The following is an 18,967-nucleotide window of genomic DNA, read 5'->3' as shown; positions in this document are numbered from 1 at the left end:
CCAGTAGAGTTCGCAAAAGGAGCAGGCTGGGAGGTTCGTTGATTCCTTGTAAGGATTGCACATGCAGGGTCTTCAAGAGTTACCAAAATATTTCCACCTCTTTTTGAATCTGATTCATATTCAAGGTAAAATGATCTAGAGTCGCTAGGTACTTCTTGAATCTTCTCTGCTCCAATGAATTCTCCGAGTTCATCCTTAGTGCTTCCCATTTGGGCATGCCTTATCATATCAAAACAAGAATTCCCATCATGATCTGAGGTAAGGTGAAAAGAGCACATAACACCTTTATCAGGAGAAGCCTCTATTTGCAATCTTTGCGGGGTAGCGGGAAGTTGCAAAGTTTGCTCATAATTATACTGGTTTGGTTGTTATCTACTTATATCTTGATATGACTGTGGGTAAGAACCTCCAGTTTTTAGAATTTGCCTTTTCAAAGCAATCATATCGTTGACTAATCTTTGGACAACTGGATCAGTCAAAGAAGTGGAAGCTTGAGATTGACCTTGAGAAATTTGCACGTCTTTTCTCCACTTCCCTGCTGTTATTAGATCATCTTCAAGCTCTATAGCCTGGTTTTGTGTAGTATCAAGATCAGCTAGCCTATTCCTTCAGAGATGGAAACTAACATCAGGAGGCATAGAATTGATGAAGAAACATTGTTGGTTATCAACAGTTGGTCTTTTAGCTTGGGGAATTTTATGAATAATCTTATTGTATCTAGCTACATAATCTCTCATTGGCTCATGGATCTCCTTCTTCATTTGTGTGAGTTGAGACAAAAGTGAGTGCTCATCATCAACACTCTTGAACTGTTTCTCAAAAGCAGTTTTCATTGTTTGCCAATCAGTTATAGATCCTGCTTGCAGATGACTGAACCAATCTGCTGCTCCCTCAGTAAGAGTTTGAGCGAAAAGCCTAATAGCCACATCCTCATGCTGCACTGTTAGTATCCCAGTAGCTACATTAAAGGAATTCAAATGTTCTTCAACCAAAATTTTCCCATCTCCATTGAACTTAGGTAAAACATCCCTAGCCCCTTTCGGAAGAGAATTATGAGCACCAAGAGCAAGAGGGCCGACTGCAGCACCCCATGGTTGGCCCATGATGAAAATAGGGTAAATAGTTACAAGAGGAGGGGCTTGAATTACAGAAAGTGTTAATTCTTGCCAGTGACTAGAAGAGAGAGGTACTTTGGGAGTAGTTTTAGTAGGAGAAGGTTTGCTTTTAGCGTTCCTCTTGGGAGTGAAATTTGTGGAAAATGATAACCCTTGTAGTTCTTCAAAACAATTATCAACAACTCCCTCTCCCCTTTATGATCTGGTATAAGGACGAGAATCCAGTGCTATTTCTTCTAGGGTCTCTAAACAACTCTTTCAACCGCAACAACGCTCTTGGGTTATGGGAAATCTTCTGAACCATTCACCTTTTTCTTTTTCTCTTTCCAAAACAAAGCAATCTTGTTGATACTGTTGGTTATGAGTTTTAGTTTCTAACACATATGTAACATACTGATCTATTGAATGTTAACGGTCCCCAGCAGAGTCGCCAAAAATATGTTAGTGAACAGATTTTGTCTTTCTTTAAATTGAATTGATTCTAAGCTCTGTTACCCCTTTGAAAGACAAAGGTTCAACTAAACAATTGGGTAAGTGTGACATACATCACTTCCCTCTGAATTTTAGATAGGTACAACTCCCTCCATGAGTTATTAAGGGAATAATCTAGCTAAATAAACTGACATGCTTTTAACCTGAAAGCACGTAAGGCCACCTACTTCATTCTTTGATGAGAGACCAGGCAATATGTAAAATATTTTAGGATAATTTTTCTACGAAGTGTTTCACCACGAATATCAGAAGAAATCAAAGCAAAGTTTAATAACATTGATTTCAGTACTTCTTAAGAATAAACAAGAGAAACAAAGTCTCTTTTCAACTAAATATCTTTCCAAACAACATAGAAAGAAGCGCCAGATTGATAACAACATCCATCATTAGAAGGGTAATCACAAACATTTTGATTAGATTAATATTTGCAAAGAAATACCACTCCACGGATTCAAACTCAAATATTTTCCACCTCAAAATGCATATGATCTTTGTATATGTATTTCATGCAAAAAAGACATAACAATACACGCATAAGTTCTTTTCAAGTACAAATTGAAAAAAAACTTGATCACTTCCTTCAGACCAAACTAAAACTTCTAAAATCTTAGTATATTTTCTAACCCTTTCTCTATCTATCTTAATCTAATTTATAGTAGTCTTTTTAAAGAACAGAGGAGGTCTCCCTCAAAAATCGACCTCCTCTGAAACAGTTATAAAAACCAATAGAGTATTTAGGGGGCAGATGTCTCGAAGTCATTGCAAGGTTATGAAAAGCATATAAAATAAAACAAAGCATTAGCATCATGCTATGCCTCTTCTCCATCGTCATCCTCTCCTCCACTTTTTTGGGCATTGTGGGAGGTTGCAAGCTCCTGAATTATAGACTGACTTAGATTTTTCATGGCATTGATCTTTTCTTTTGCGGTTTCCTAGTCCCACCTATGTTTCACCATTTTCTTAGCATGCTTAGGTAACTGATTGTTACCAATGAACGTCATGGACTCAATTCGGGCGATTTGTGTTATATCTTTGGAAGTGAAGTTGCCTTTAGCCTTAACTTTCTCCATGTGCAACCTAAATGCCTTTACCGCGTCCTGTGTGTTCAGCCCACAAAGTCCCAGTTTCCAATCACGGTATGGGTTAACCACTTTATTGTCATTGACCAAGCTACACTGAAGTTCTTGAAGCTCGTAAACAGAGGCCCTAACATCAGAAATCACATACTTGAATGTAATTACCTGCCATGCTATAGTTTTATTCAATACGAAGAGCTGGCACTCATCAGTTACCAATTTAATTGAATTTTTTGCTAAAAACTTTGTGGGTCTATATTCTTCTATCTTGGTGAGCATGGGTAATACATTTTCCCATTTATGTTCTTCCTTTTCCCATGGCACAATCTGATTATGAATCTCCACAGCAAGGTTTTGCATTTCATCGCATAGCTTTCTGGAGTTTGTAATATATTTTTCACCATCTCTATTCACTCCTTCAATCCATTTCTCTACGGCCCTTACGATGCTCTTGGCTCACTGAACTTGATTAATCAGTTTCTTGTTCTCTGGTGAGGTAGGGTCAAAAATTTCTGAAGCATGCGATATGGGAAGTGTAGACACCCAAAATTGTCATGTCTAATTAAATAAATATTTTATTTATTTAATTATCTAAGCCTAATTCTTCTATTAATTAAATAAATCTTTATTTATTTAATTAATTCATTTATCCTCTTCTAGCCTTATTTCTCATTTGAATAAATACATTTATTTATTTAAATTATCCTTTTCCTAAATTAAATAAATATTTATTTATTTAATTGATCTCATTTCTTCTATTAATTAAATGAATCTTTATTTATTTAATTAATTCATTAGCCTTTTTCTACCCATGACACATGTCATTCATCTCTTAATTCCTACACTACCTACCTCTTTCATTATTTTATTATTTCTTTTACCTACCCTCTAGTCATAGCCGACCTCCTTTTACACCTCTGAATCTTATCCCTCCATTTCATATAGTGTCTTCTATATAAGGAGATGCTTCCTTCATTATCAAACCCTAATCAGCCTAGCTAATCATTTTATGCACTTGACTACACTACGATCCTACTTGCAACCACATTCTGTTCTTTGTTGAGCTCTTGTGCACATAAAATCTGAGAGCAAATATATCAAGCAAGATCAATGGAGATAGGAAGAATGGAGATCAAAACCCTATTGGACATGTAATGGTATAATCTTTGTGATTTCATTTGATTTGCATTGTCTTAGGTAATCTTCATATGTTATGGTGGATCTTTGTTGTTGTTAGGCTAGGGTTTGGTGGTTGAATTCATTTAGTTTCAATTTTGTTATTATTGTTATCCATTTTCACCATAAACAGGAAGTGCTCCAAAACAGCCTATGCTATCAATAAATTGAGCGAGGATCTTGATATGCCGTTTCAGTTCTCTTTTCTCTTGTCCATCTTTTTCTGACATGGGGAGCATCTTCTTAGCCGACACTTGGAAAAGGTGGTTATCAGAGTCCCTGCTCATGTTCCCGAGATCCACTTTGGTGACCTCAAAATCCTCTACATTTACTTCCTTATTCTCATCTTTGGGCTTATAAGAAGCAATTTCAGCAACCCACCTCCCGGTCTTTTCATTAGGATCCAATCTGGCAGTTGTTTTGAACTTCTTCTGTTTGGGACCCTTCTCCATGTATTTGACCACCATGGCTTGAATTGGGATGGACACTGGGATGAAGCTCCATTTCTTGCTTACTGAAGTAGTCAACCATTTGGGAGTTGTACTTGAACTAGCTGTTCCTCTGATTACTTTAGGTGGGGGTGTCATGGCTACAATGATTGGATGAGAACCCATAGTGTTGACAATGTCACTATCACGATCCTCGACCTCAAAAATTTGAGTATCAAGGATCTTGTCTTTTACCTCTGCGTCTTTGACTTGGTCCATTTTCCTCTGTGCAACACTCCGTGACCTTGTATATCGAGGGGCTAGAAAGTTCAAAGTAGGATTAGGCTCGTGCTTGGTGTGAGATGACTTCTTATTTTTACCTGCATGAACAGACATAGAAGTGGGGTTAGAAAAACATTTTGGGGAGCGTAGATAAACCACATTATCTCTTGCAGGATCAATCTTGATGCCTAATTTCATTGATGTTTTCTTATTAACCCAATCTGTGGTTCTTTCCAAGACTCTCTTTGTTCTAAGTTGTATATCATCCTCTTCTTCCACATCCCGATTAATGCAGGACATTTTGGGTTCAACTTGGTCTAGATATCTAGGTTCAAAAAGCTCTAGATAATCCTCTTCAATCCCACTTACATCAAGTTTCACCTGCAGTGAAACTACATGTTGTAGAACCATTCTCATATTTTCTATTTTGAACACTTCAAGATCATCACCGCAATCTTCCCAAAAGTCCTCCAAGTATGGGATTGGAAGATGTGACATCAAACCAAGACTCTGTTAGAAACCTTTATTATCAAAGCCCTTTCTTTCATGATACAGTGGAAAATTGAAATTATTCAAGTCAACTCCCATGCTCAATGCATCTGACATTGAACTACAAGATAACATGCCCAATTGAATAGGAAAATGATCCTCCCATTTATCTCCAGGTTGATCTTTCTTAATTATGGTAGACAACTACCTACAGATCTCAGCAAGGACAAAACAATCTGAACAAAAATGAGGAAGTCTGATAGGCTCTTCTTCAAAACCACCTACCCTTATATAACAGAAGCGAGGAAACTGAACAAAGAAACTACCATATCTTTTCACTAATGCCTGGGCATCTTCAGACATACTTTTAGATTTCATGTTTTTTAATTCATAACACAAGTCTCCCAGGAAAGCATTATGTACTCTCCTAAAATCTTGCAATGCATTATCTTTTTGCAACATGGGGTAAAAATCATACACGGAAACATCTCCTTCAGCAACTTGCCTAGGTATTCCCATTATTTCTTTAACACATACCAGACAATATATCAAATATGAGGACATAATGAAATTTTGCTTGAAATTCTTTGCCATGCTCAGCTGTTCCCTCATGGAGTCAGCAATAAGCTCTGCCTAGTCAAGATACTGCTTTCCTTCCAACACAAGTTGCATATAACAATAAATCCAGTCATCAAAGCTGTAGGTCTCAGTTGAACCTCTAACTCGGTGTAACAATAACATAACATTATGGATGTGGGGAAGCATATAATATTTTTGTTGGGATATTTAGGTAACCTAGAGCCACCCCTTTGAGGAACTTTCAACCAGTGCTTCGCTATATTTTTCCGATGTCTAGTTTTATTTGCATTGAACTCAGTGACTGATTGGGTGGGAGAAAAATTTGAGAACTTATAATTAGGCAATTTGAAAATAGAAGAAATGACTTCCCTGTTAATTGCAAGGAGGGTTTCACCATTATCTCTCTTGATAATTTCAGAAATAGGATCATACCTCGCAATGCACTCCCTAACTAATTCTGGGTAAGGGATAGCAGGAGAAAAGGCTGCCGCCTCTACGAGGCCACTACTTAGAATTTCTAAAACAAAAGAACCATCAATTCCTTTAAACATCCTTTCCTTCAAGACCTCTAAATTATCTCCTTTCAGGTCTGTATCACTGACAATGGGTTATGTGCAAGCAAGACTGAAAATATTTCTGAAAAGGTGCAGAGTGGACTTCATAATTCTTAAATAACAACCCTTATTTCTCCCAGCAAATTTTATTACAAGAGAGAAAAATAACTAAAAATCACTGGAGAAGATAGGAATCAAAACTCACCTTCACAGCTGAAAACAATCGAACGATTAGCAACAGACAAACCTTCTATCAAACACTCCGCAACAATGAAGAACAATTTTCAGAAATTAATCACTTCATACCTTATAGAAAATGAAGTGATAAAAGCTCATTTAGTGCATTAATTTCAACCATCAACTCCAATATGCCGAGCATTGGGATTTGACATCACATGTGTGTATTGAATGCATGGTGGCATTTTTGGGGCAACCGCCAATTCCCAAAAATGATTACTTGCCTTCAAAAATCGGCTAGTTGACGTCACCTGAGATATGGTTCAATCTTCATCATACTTAGCAATAAATGCACCATCATGTCATTTAGTCCATGGAACCCACCTGATTTGAACATGCATGAACAATTTGAACTGACTTCATGAGGGTTCAGGTAGTTCAAAGCGTACACTGTACCAAGGAAATTTTACTTTGAAAAGATTAACTTTTGCTAACTGCCGTTGGCCTTTTGAACTTTATCGAACATGTTGAACATCACTGAACTGTTTGAACTAGGTTCAAACGGTTCATGATTTGGAGAAAGAGGATATGAAACATCATCCACGACCGTGAAAATAGAACTGCTGCAAAACACTTGAGTAAATATTATCCTGGAAACATTTAGACACAACTTAGAACCTGCGATACCTAAATGAACATTATGAACTCCTTTCAAAATGGTTCAAGGGGTTCATGAGGTTCAAACAGACCATTGAAACTAGGCACTACAGATTAAGAGACAATTTACAAGCGTATTAAGGATTGAACGAAGGAATTTTTAACATGATAAAGACTCAAATAAAATTTTGTAGGGTGACTTACTCTTGTTATGAGGAATGAATGACAAGATAATAGAAATATCACTTCCCATATCCGCTGTGACCATGGGATCCACTTCACCAACCTTTAACTTCATCATGTGACCGAAGGCCTTGTCCACATCTATAATCTTTGACCTCTTATTCGGAGGATTAAGGGCCCACAAAAGCACAACCTCATCATCTGGATCATATCTTGATCTAATAAAAATATCACTTATGCCCTAAATATCTAACTTGAAATCCTTCTTATCTGAATGCAATAGGCTATCAAAAATAAAGGATGCACTAAGGTCCCAGCCTGGAAAAATAAGGATTCCTGCCTCTACAAGAAGTTGCCTTCCCCTTTAAGGGGCCATGCCTTCTAGCTCTAAATTAATCTCGGCCTTCATCTTTCTGAGCATTTCTACCTCATTCTCTGGTGTCACATTTGGCATTGCTTCTCTTAACCTGTTTCCTTTAAAATGATATAAGAAGGACTTAAACTCTTTCGACCTAATAAATTCATCACCTGACACAAAATATGTATGCTCTTCTAGCCTAACATCTAAATCAACATTCATCCTTGCAACAATTTGGTCTTGTGCTTTAGGTTCCTCTTCCTTATCAGGTATTTTAAATATTGAGATAGCCTCATTTTCAGTTGATTCACTTTCAACTTCTTCTTCCTCCATCTCCTGCAGTCTCTATCTTTTTTCTTCCAATTTCTGATTCAAATCCTGAAAAATTCACATGGCTTCTTTAGACTCCTTGTTTCTAAAGATATCCAAGGCTTCAATATGCTCATGAAAGTAATCACCAAGATCATGCTTTTTTCTGCTCTGGTGTATATAGCCCTCCGAGTCATAATGTTTTTTGCTTGTGTGCTCATACAAATTATAATCTTCTATTAACCTTCTGTCAATAACTTCATTAGCCTTTGTTGATACAATGGTGAAATCACCAAAATGCAAAGTTTCAGGTAAGAAGACTTACTTGTGGGCACCCCCAAAATGATGTGTATTAGAGACACTCATTTGTCTCACAATCTCTAGGTAAGCAATTTGGTCTGGTGCAAGCTTTGGCAACACATTGGGAGCACCTTCGAATCCAAAAACCCTAACATATGAGAAGTCTTGGCATACATACCAATCACCCCAATTATGATTCACCCTTGTATCTCCATGCTCATGGGGTCTAAGAAATCTTTTAATTTCTTGTGAAAATGATCCATCACAAGAAACCCCAAAAGCTTTGTATAATGGTTAGACAAAAACTCTTCAAATTTGACATAATGGGATCTCATGAACCAAGAATCCCATAGTGATACCCACAATTGTATTGGCTGCTCCTGCCCATCTTTACCATGAACATTTAATTTCAATTCTTCAGGCCACAACCCTCTGGGTCGTCCATAAAACAAGATAATATGCATCAATAATGAATAAAACTTAAAAGACTTATCAGGGTTATTCTAAATATTTAAGAAACCTTCATGCATTTTTTCCACAACATAGGTAGCATAATCAAATTACCTTGGTTCATGCATTTGTGTATCTGCAGCAAGTACTAAAGGTCCTACTTGAGCCACATCTGGAACCTCAACTCCTCCCACTTGATCGCATGTCATGTATGTATATTGCAGATACTATCTAAAAATGGTTATGTCAAACGGGGGCCCATCCTCATCTCTCAACTTCCCTTTCTCAGCCTTATGTGTGGCCAAATTCCACCCATTGTATATAGTATCCATCTTTGTATATTCTTCTTCCAGCTTCTCAAAAGACAAAGGCACATCGGATTCAAAACCAAGACCAAAAACTAATGAATGGTAGCTACTGAAAGATGGATGAATGCATCACCATTTGGTAATTGGATACATCTTTTCATGGAATTATAAGCCCTAGCTAGAGTTTTCAACAATTGAATATTTACAAAGACATTAGGGACCACTAGCTTACCCAATCCATTCGTCCATGGGTTTGAGATTGGGGTCGACTTTCTCCTTTGTGTGTAATGATATAAGAACAATTCATGGCTTCTAACCTTGGTCCAAACATCACCAATCTCCTTGAAATCATCTTCTAGCTGGTCACAGATAGGAAAATCATCCTTAGACCTTTGGGACTTGGCTCCTGGTGAGCTCATTTGGTCAATCATGTCTTGATTTAACTTCCTCTTATGCGCACTTTCTCTAGGTTTAGACTTCTTTGAGGTACTCTCAGAAACCTCAATGACCTTTTTCTTTCCTTTGGAACTAGAACCCTCTATATTTGAATCCTTCAAGCTTTCTGAAATTCATTTTTTTGTAATTTAGTTTCACTTCAATCTCTCTGCTCGCTTCAGTCTGTTATGCAAATTCCTTATACAAACTTCCATATATAGATTTAATACATCAAGAGCATTTACTCAATTGAAATGGTGCTATGATTTTCCTTGTGCAAGAACAAACCTATCCATTTCTTGTATTTAATAATGGCGGGTAGATTCGTTAAAATCAAATTTTGCAATGGCTAGTCGACATAACTCCTCCCGATGATTCAATCACTTGGCACCACCTGTCTTTTTGATCGGCATATATAGGTCTCTCCGATCACTCCATTAGGCATCGACGTAGCTCATTTTCCCTCATTTTGATGGTTATAACTTCCTCAATGACTCCGCCTTCTAGCTAGGCTTTACTTTCACATTTATGTCACATCGACGTAGGTCATTCCGATGTACCCTCCTTCTATTCCTCCGTGGCATTCTACCCGTCGGGTATCGACATAGCTCCAAGTATGTTTCTTCCGATGGTTAGAAGTTATTCTGATGAGTCCACCTTTGTAGTCCGCATCTTATTTGTTACATTGGGTCACCTTATTGGGTATTGGAACAACTCATTTTATGTTTCTCCGATGACTCGATGACATCGACTTCATACTTGTGTATCTTTTTACTTCTCTGGTCTATCGACATATGTTTCCCCAATGAGATATCCTTGGTCACATCCATCTCTGCTTTCTCATCGGGTATCGGTGTAACAAAAAATATCTCCTCCCGATGAGACAATGATATCCCGATGATTTCAACTTCGATCGGTGTAACTTTTCTTGATCAAGTCTCCTTCTCTATGCCCGGCTTGTCTTCCTCATTGGGTATCGACATAACTTGAAACACCTCTCCCTGATGGTTTAAGTTACTCCGATGACTTAGTATTCTCCTCCTTTTGGTATCGCCTCATCGAAGTAGGTAAGGCTGATAACACCGCCTTCGCCACCTAGTCCATTGGGTATCAGGGTAGCGTAAGATGACACTTTTCGATGACTCAGTGACATCTCTAACAAGTATTCTACTCCATCCGACATTGACATAAGTTCTATCGATAACCTCATTAGGTGTCGGGGTAACTTTTTCCTCGTGCTTCTAATGGTGAACGCTATGCCGATGATTTCGCCTTCTTGTTATGCTATCAGTGTAACTCTTCTTGATGGATTACTAACTCACCAAACTTCTTTCTACTGATCGCACCTTGAGAAAATGCCATTGGACTCATCGGTGTGAGTTTTGCCGATCGACACACACCTTTTTCTCTTTAGGAAATCTTATCGGGGTGACTTACACTGATAAACATAATTTTATATTTTATGAAGAGAAGGCTTTATTTCACAAATATGACTCCACAACCATGCTAATGGACTTCTAAGGCATTGAAAACATCTTTGAATGTACTCATGACCCTGCTTCTATGATGAACCCTAAAATGTGCCCTTGCTATGCAAAGACTGTCATGATGAAGGTTATCAGAATGTCACCATACTTAATGCCATCTCTTAATATGCCCAGGTGATAATTGTTCATGTAGATTCAGGCTACAATTTGATTTATTTGAGACAACACACATCTCCTGCACATCCAATCCAACAGTAAATGCTCTTATGATAAAAATATAAATATAAAACATCAATAAATAGAACAAAATATTTTGTAAAAATATGTGCTAACAAGACCACCTTGCAATTTGGAGTACCTCTCATAAGTGAAGGTTGGGTGAATCCAAAGATCTTCAATTGATTTTACTTGAGATAGCACTCTGAACATGAGACCTTGTTTTTCTGTTTTGCCAATGTCAATTGTTACAAAGTCTAGTGTGAGTCCCTGCGATTTGTGGATAGTAATACCCCAAGCAATCGTTATTGGGGATCTGTGTGCAGTTTCCTCTAGTAATTGGTGGAATGGGAACATATATTGGATTGGCAGCATCCCATGGTGGTCTAGTGTAATGTTGGAAGAGGACAACAACATATTTTGGTAAATTTGGTGGTTTAGAACCTGGATCATAGACAATCATTTTGATTTGTCCAAAAGAACCATTGACAAGACCAACTTCAATCCATAAATTTGCAATGAGCATGACTTGCTGGTCTATAGAAAGAAGAATTTCAAATGGGAGCTTCTCATCTTGTTGACTATGTTTGTCTCTGTGTGTTACCATGATTGATGGTGCACGTGCAATGGGTGAGTGCAATTGCTTTAACATTTTAATATTGTGCAAGTTTGAAGTTGCATTGGTTGCAAACAAATGTCTTTTTTAGTCAAAATGCTTGTTTTGGTCGAGAGTGAGGGCATGTGTTGAGCTCATTTGTAAAGTTTTGCAAACTTAGTTCAGTGGTGCTACGTTGTGTATATTTAGCAAAATTTGGCGGAATTGCATTTGTGATGGGGAGAGGCCTTGTTGGTTGAAAGAAACATCTAAGGTGATGACTTCAGTGAAGGAGTACCATAAAGCGAGTGCTGTTGAGTGGGATGCATACAATGGTTTGTCCACAACTAGGGGCAATTGCCCAAGGTCGCTGACCAACACAATTGAGAGGCCTACAAATGGTTCATGCTATCTGGTAGGAAATGGCTCTCACAATCTGTTATCAACTTTGATGAGTAATTGTGGGCCAAGGAAGCTCATTTGATCAATTAAAATGTACCATAAATGCTTGCATTGTTCTTGAAACATTAATAAGGAATGCCCTGTTAAAGGGCGGTATTCTTGAATAGGTATACGGAGGGAAACATGGATTGTTGTTTCTTGAATGTTATATGTGGGCACACCTCTTGGTGCAAGCACAAGAAATGGGTATACTTTTGGATTTAAACTAATATTTAGCTCATTTTGTATGCAGTCAATAAGAAATAATTTCCCAGTACCTGTTGTGCATTGGATGATTAACCGTAATGGTGAGGCATTCAAATTTTGTGCAGCGTGAGAGGTTATAATATCAAGTGCAAGTTCAAAAGTATTGGAATGATCTGAGTGAATTTTGCCAAGGGTGGCGACTAATTGATTTTTTTCTGGATGAAATGAATTGAGGAGCTATGCTATGGAGGAATTTATTAGGTAGGGATGCACTCCAATTCAAGTGGAGGTCATAACCACGCCTGCCAAGCATTTGAAGGGTAGATACATCAAAGCCATTTAAAGCACCCATTTGTGAGAGGAACTCCCACTCGTAAATTTCTTAATGAATAGATTGTAGAATACCTTCTTAGTGTGGGTCTTGATCATTTTCAGTAGTGGAATTTTCTTGGATACCATTAACATACCATCAAACGTAATGAGTGCTATGAAGTGGTTTCCAATTCAGTATAACTTCATCAGTTGATGTTCCTATATGTATAGGAATGTTGCGGAAATGTTTGTACAAAATAAATTCACTCCAAAAAAAAGATTCAAATGCACTGTCATCTTCTACAGGCAAGGATTTGAACCGGGGGAAGACATTTACAATGGCTTTTAGTTTTCTTTTTTTCCATTTAATTTTTTTGCGATGTTGGTTGTATTTATATTGCTGGGCTGAATGAAGCAAAGTAACGTTAAATAACTCGGTTGGTCTTTTCACGTAGGTGGAAATGAAAGAAATGGAAGGATGAGAAGGTTCATTATAGTTTGTTATATGTTGGAAGACTTTTTTTCCAACATTGAGGGTGACAAATTGATGTGTGTGGGAGATCAAGGGGAGTTTGAGCAACATATGGCAAGTTTCCTGAGCACTAATGTCCCTATCAGCAATAATGCCCATCATAAATCTCTTTAGATTTAGGCTAAAATAGGATTTCTCTGACACAACACATATCTCTTGCACATGCAATCCAACAGTAAATGCTCTTATGATGAAAATATACATATAAAACATCAATAAATAGCACAAAATATTTTGCAAAAATATGTGCTAGCAGGACCACCTTGCAATTTGGAGTACCTCTCATAAGTGAAGGCTGGGTGAATACGGAGATCTTCAATTGATTTTACTCGAGATAGCATTGTTGTGATAATAATTTTCTCCATGGTTAATTTTGTCATTAGCAGCAAATTAAATAAATAAAATATTAATCTAAATCTAATGTAATCAACCTTTTACCTACGATAAATAATTTAATAATAAGGTGTTAAATTCACTATTTATTATTAAGTGTTTACACAATATTTTAATAAAGTATCAAAGTAATTTATTCAAGTAATGACAAACTAATTACTCAGAATATATTAAACATTGAGATAATGATTTGCAATGGTGAAACATTAGGGCAATGACTATATGAAATTGATTAATAAATATCTATAAATCACGGAGAGGCTTCTTTCCTGCACACAGAGGATTAGTTATAGGTATAGGGTTTCCAGGCAAGGGAGCACTCTAGGAGGACACGATTCTTACATAGAACCCCACATGCCTTCACTGCATGAAATAAACATGGTTCTTACACAGAACCCCACATGCCTTCACGACATGAAATAAACACAGCCCTGGCCAGGACACTCCCCGTTGTACGCTATACCTCGAGTTGGACACACATTGTATGCCCTTCTCCAATGCCCAACGCCAAACCATCAGACCTTAACTATCCTCTCTCTTTTGCTTTTTTCAATTTCTTTTTCATCTACTATTTTCTTCCTCTATGTCCTTCTTTATTGATTCATAGGTTTTAAATAATGTCTCAAGGGTGGTAACAAAAGTCACAACCCTTCATAACAATTATAATGTCCATAATTATGTTTATTTAATACTATTTATTATAACTCCATTCCACGGGAAAAAGTCCCATAACATTTCTCCCCCTGTAATTTAGCTATTGTCCTCAGTAGCAAGAGATGTATCTACATCACAACTCAAAAATTATGATCAATAAATCAATTACTGATGTTGAATATGTGCATACTTAATTGTATTTCCATTTTTATTTTAATTCATCTATATTTTTGTCACCTTTTAATTTGACAAATTTCACCAGTTTCATAATCATTTTTGCAATGTTAATATTTTCATAAAAACATATGATAAATATGTGTTTTAATCTCCTATCTTTTTAAGTTTATCACTTTATTTAATCTTTTAACTGCTTTGCTCTTTATAAAAGTTTTATCATACAACAATTACTCCTATATAGTCATTCTCAAATTATAAAAGTATATAATTATACTCAAAATACATTCTAAGATGGTATTCATGCATTCCGAACTACATGAATATCTTCTTTGCAAAACAAATACACAATTGTCTTTTATATACAATAGCTTTTATATTATTGGGTTGATCAAGTCCAATAACAAAGTATGTAGTAAAATAAACCATGGTAATCTTGTTGAGCATTTTAACAATAACTAAAGAATATCAAATTATTAACATGTATTGAGCACTTCATAGGGAACCATTAGGTGTAACCATTGATTTATTAAAATCCAAGGGTGAAGGTTGGTTTAATTAAAAAGTTGATAGTTTGTCTAAAACAATGATAGAAGATGAGACTTAACAAGATCATTGAGATCTAATGATGGCTATAGAATATTATTTTATAGGAAAATCATAATAAAAATTATAGAAGCACAAGAAAACTAGTGAACCCTAGTAAAAATTATAGAAGCACAAGAAAATTATTTTATTTGCAGGGGAGAAACCACCTCTAAAATAATATATGTGGGATAGATTTATCAAATATATTTAGAACTTCATTTAATGATATTCATTTTGAAGATTTTATGGTAGCAACAATATAGAAAGATGCAATGAAGCCCTTGACTTATCTTCAAAACTTAGAATTCATAAGATAGATTGATCTTGTAATCATGCACAATCTCATAGTGCAATTTCTAAAGCAAAAACAGTTAGATGTGCCTCGATCTTGTAACACGTTTTCATGTGCATGTTCAGGTTCAATGTATCTGGTAAAACATTTCACTCGGTGAATATCAACTCGGTGAGTTAACTTTACCATTTGGTAGCCATGAACCTTTACTCGGTAAACAGCTCGGTGAATACTGTGTTCTGTGACTGCTTTCTTCAGTAATCGACTAGATTGTTCATACCGACTTCTCTGTGTGTACTGACTGCATGATTCGGTAGTACTTAACTGACTAGAGTATAGTATGACTTTGGATATGAAACTAATGGCAATTTGATAAGTAGTAACAATCTCCCCTTTTGACATTAGTTGAGATGTTTGACAAAAACTACTTACAAAGTCATAACTAAAAAAAAATACTTGACAAAATGACTATACTTGACAATATGTACAATAGTCAATAGTATATGTAGATATACTCCCCTTATCATTATCCTGTACATAACTTTGAATTTTGCATGTTCGGTTCGGTTCTGTACTGTACTTGTGTGCTCTGTATATTCTGCATATTTTGCTCGGTATACTCCCCTTGTATACAATACTCAAAATTGTGTTATCAAAACTGTACTATTCTCCAAGTTTAGAATTACTCCCCCTTTGCTGGGCTTTCCTCTGTGTAGTAACATAATATTACTCCCCCTTTTTGACAAACATTAAAAACTTAATTTGCATCCGGAGGTGGTAACTGATCAAAAATAGTCTTATACTTGGTCCAAGCATCAGTGAGGGTGACTGAGAGTGAGTCCTTGAGACTTTCCATTAATGAGTTCTGTGCTTGAATATCAGATAAGAGTGATATCAAGCCATCAAGAGTGCTTCCCTCTTGGGTAGTTGATAAGCTTGTAGCTTGGTTAAGCTGCTCTTGGACTGATGAGAGATGAGGAAGGAATAATGTTTGAAGGGTCATTATATCCATCCTAATATTATGCTCTTCATTCCTTAGTTTTAACTGTTGAGCCATGAGCTATTGTATCTTTTTGTAAAAATTCTGAACGAAATTAGGCTCAGTGTTCAACTTGGATGAGAGATCGGTGATCTCTTTCTCAATTGCATCAGTTTTATTTTTGATGTCTTTAATAAATAAAGAAAATGTACACAATTTCTGGAATAAATAAAGAATGTGCTTGAGTTGAGGGGTCAATTCAACAATGAATTTGACAAGTTTTACCTTGCCAACAACAATTGATTTGTGGACTTCCTCTATCATTTTTGCTATGAGCTCTTTATCCTTGAGCTTGCTTAGGTATTCAGATGCATCAACTCCAGACGTTTCAATCTGATCAAGGAGTTCATCCAACTAAATATGGATGGCTGCATCAGTTGACACTATTGCTGATGGTAGCATTTTTGTGAGCAGTGTCCTAACCTTTTGAAGTACTTTGTTCTTTTTTTGTATGGCCAATTTCTTCTCCTATTCAGCCTTTGCTTTGCATAGTTCACTGAATTCAGTGAGTTCTTGCCCTTTTAATTTGGAGATGTCGACATTGGGCAACACGATTGGTTTAGATAAATCAAATTTAAAACCATGCTTTCTCACCTTTTTCTCTTTTCCTTTTGTCTAGGGCACTAAGACAAGTGCTTGTGAGGCTTGCTGTCCCTTAGTAGGTTGCTCAGTAGATGCAACACTTTGCACTGTTCCTGTAGCAGTTGTAGTGTCTTTCGATGGCTCGGTGCTAGGCATCTCCGCTGTAATATTTGCTATGCTTGTCTGTCCCTGAGACGATTGATCTTTTGTTGTGTCTATTGCAGCTTCAGATTTGTTACCTTTGGTAACTTGTTTGGTGTCCTTGGGGGCTTCGGTTGGTACTATTGGCTTCACCGATGGATAAGGATGAAATTGTTCTAAGATCGATTCACTAGACACAAGTTTTTCATAAGTGGTGCCTTCAATCATTTCTTGCTCCGGTGCGGCTTCATCCATTGCATCTTCATCAATTTGTATTGTGTCAACCAGGTCTGGACCTTGCTCAGTGACATCTGGATCTTGCTCGATGACATCAACAATTTCAATTTGAGATTGTTCATCGACATCCTTTTGTTTGAAGATCTCCTGCCACTTGGCCTTAGTCTCATTATCCACATCAATATATAGCCCATTCATCAATTTTAAGGCTCTCTATTTCACAAGAAATTTTGAATTGTATGTGGACAAATGCTCCTTGATTTCAGCTACGGACATGTTAGGAAATAAGTGGACAAGAATTATTTCTCTTATTTGTCTCTCTGAATCCATTGCATATTTCCATCTGTTATCAATATGTGAGTAGAGTTCACTTGGAAGTGACTTTTCTAGTTCCAATGGTGCTAACCGAAACTTCAGAAGTGTACATATGACAGCTTCTTCAGTCTGTCATTTCTCATCATTGTTCCTAGACTCATACTTAACATATCTGAATCTTGCAAACCCACTGTATTCCTTAAGATTGGCACAAAAGTTTTCAACACTGTGAATGTTTGACTTTTTGCTCTTCACAATCTGGAATTTGTTAGCATCATCAGACTCTGTATCACTCGACTCTTTTGCCAAAATGAGTCTCCAAGTAGATTTCTTGTAAGTCTTTGTTACCTTAGGAGTGGCAACAGTCTTTTGTTTCTTGCTCGGTGATGCAGCTGATGCTCTAGTGTTGGGTCTCTTTGTTGGTGGAGTCGGTAGGGCCTTTGGAATGTCCTGTTTCTTTCTTTTTAAAATTTTTCCCTTTGGCAACTCTGTGCTCAATTTTATTGCAGCCTCTTGAGCTTTTGATTCTTCCTTGGTAATGGCAAGATTGCCTTTGATAGGTGTAGATGAGGATTCTTCTCCGAATTTCTTAGATAAAGATTTTATCATCTTTGTTGCTTTCCTTGTAGCCTTAGGAACTACAATGCTCATTTTTACTTTCTCCTTTACCTCTTCATAGGTTCCATACCTTAGTTCAGTCGCATGCCTTGGCAATGATAGGTAGGCATCAATTTGTTGTTGTGTGATGTCATGATCAATTTCATAACCCATTGGTTGCAACGACTGAATCCTCGGTTCAACAACATTTACATAGCAATAATCAATGTTGACTTCAAAACAAATATTGTCCTTGTATTTTTCAACCAGCTGTGGTGGGATCCTGTACCTATTGTGCATTTTCTCTTGGAATTTGCTAAAGTAATCATCCATGACATCATTAAAGTTATCTCCTAACTTCTTGATGTAATCATTGATCTGATGGGTGATAGGTCAGTGTAGCTCCCATACTACTTTACTGACTGAGGGAAAGAACTTTTCAAAATAGAAAAACATACAGACAAGTAGTGAACCGAACTTGAGTGTGTTTGCCAAGTTGTTCTTCTTTGGTTTCCTTATTGTGTTCAGGTTCTCAAATAAGTTCTTTAGTAGTACTTCACACAAGTCTACTTTCATTCCCTTCTTTACTATTTTGTAGGCCAGGTCCACTACAACACATGGTACACTGTTTTCCCTTGCAGATTGGAAGAAATAGTAACCAATGACTTTGATTGCAAATTTTAGTTTAGCATCAGTGACATTCAATTTCAGTCCTCGGTAATCAGATTCTACTCCGGTTAGACTGATTAGCTCCTTTTGTGATATCATTTTCTATGCACGAGCATGTTCGTAGATGG

Source organism: Cryptomeria japonica, chromosome 11 (assembly GCF_030272615.1).
Source record: "Cryptomeria japonica chromosome 11, Sugi_1.0, whole genome shotgun sequence".
NCBI lineage: Eukaryota > Viridiplantae > Streptophyta > Pinopsida > Cupressales > Cupressaceae > Cryptomeria > Cryptomeria japonica.
This window is presented reverse-complemented; position numbering follows the sequence as displayed.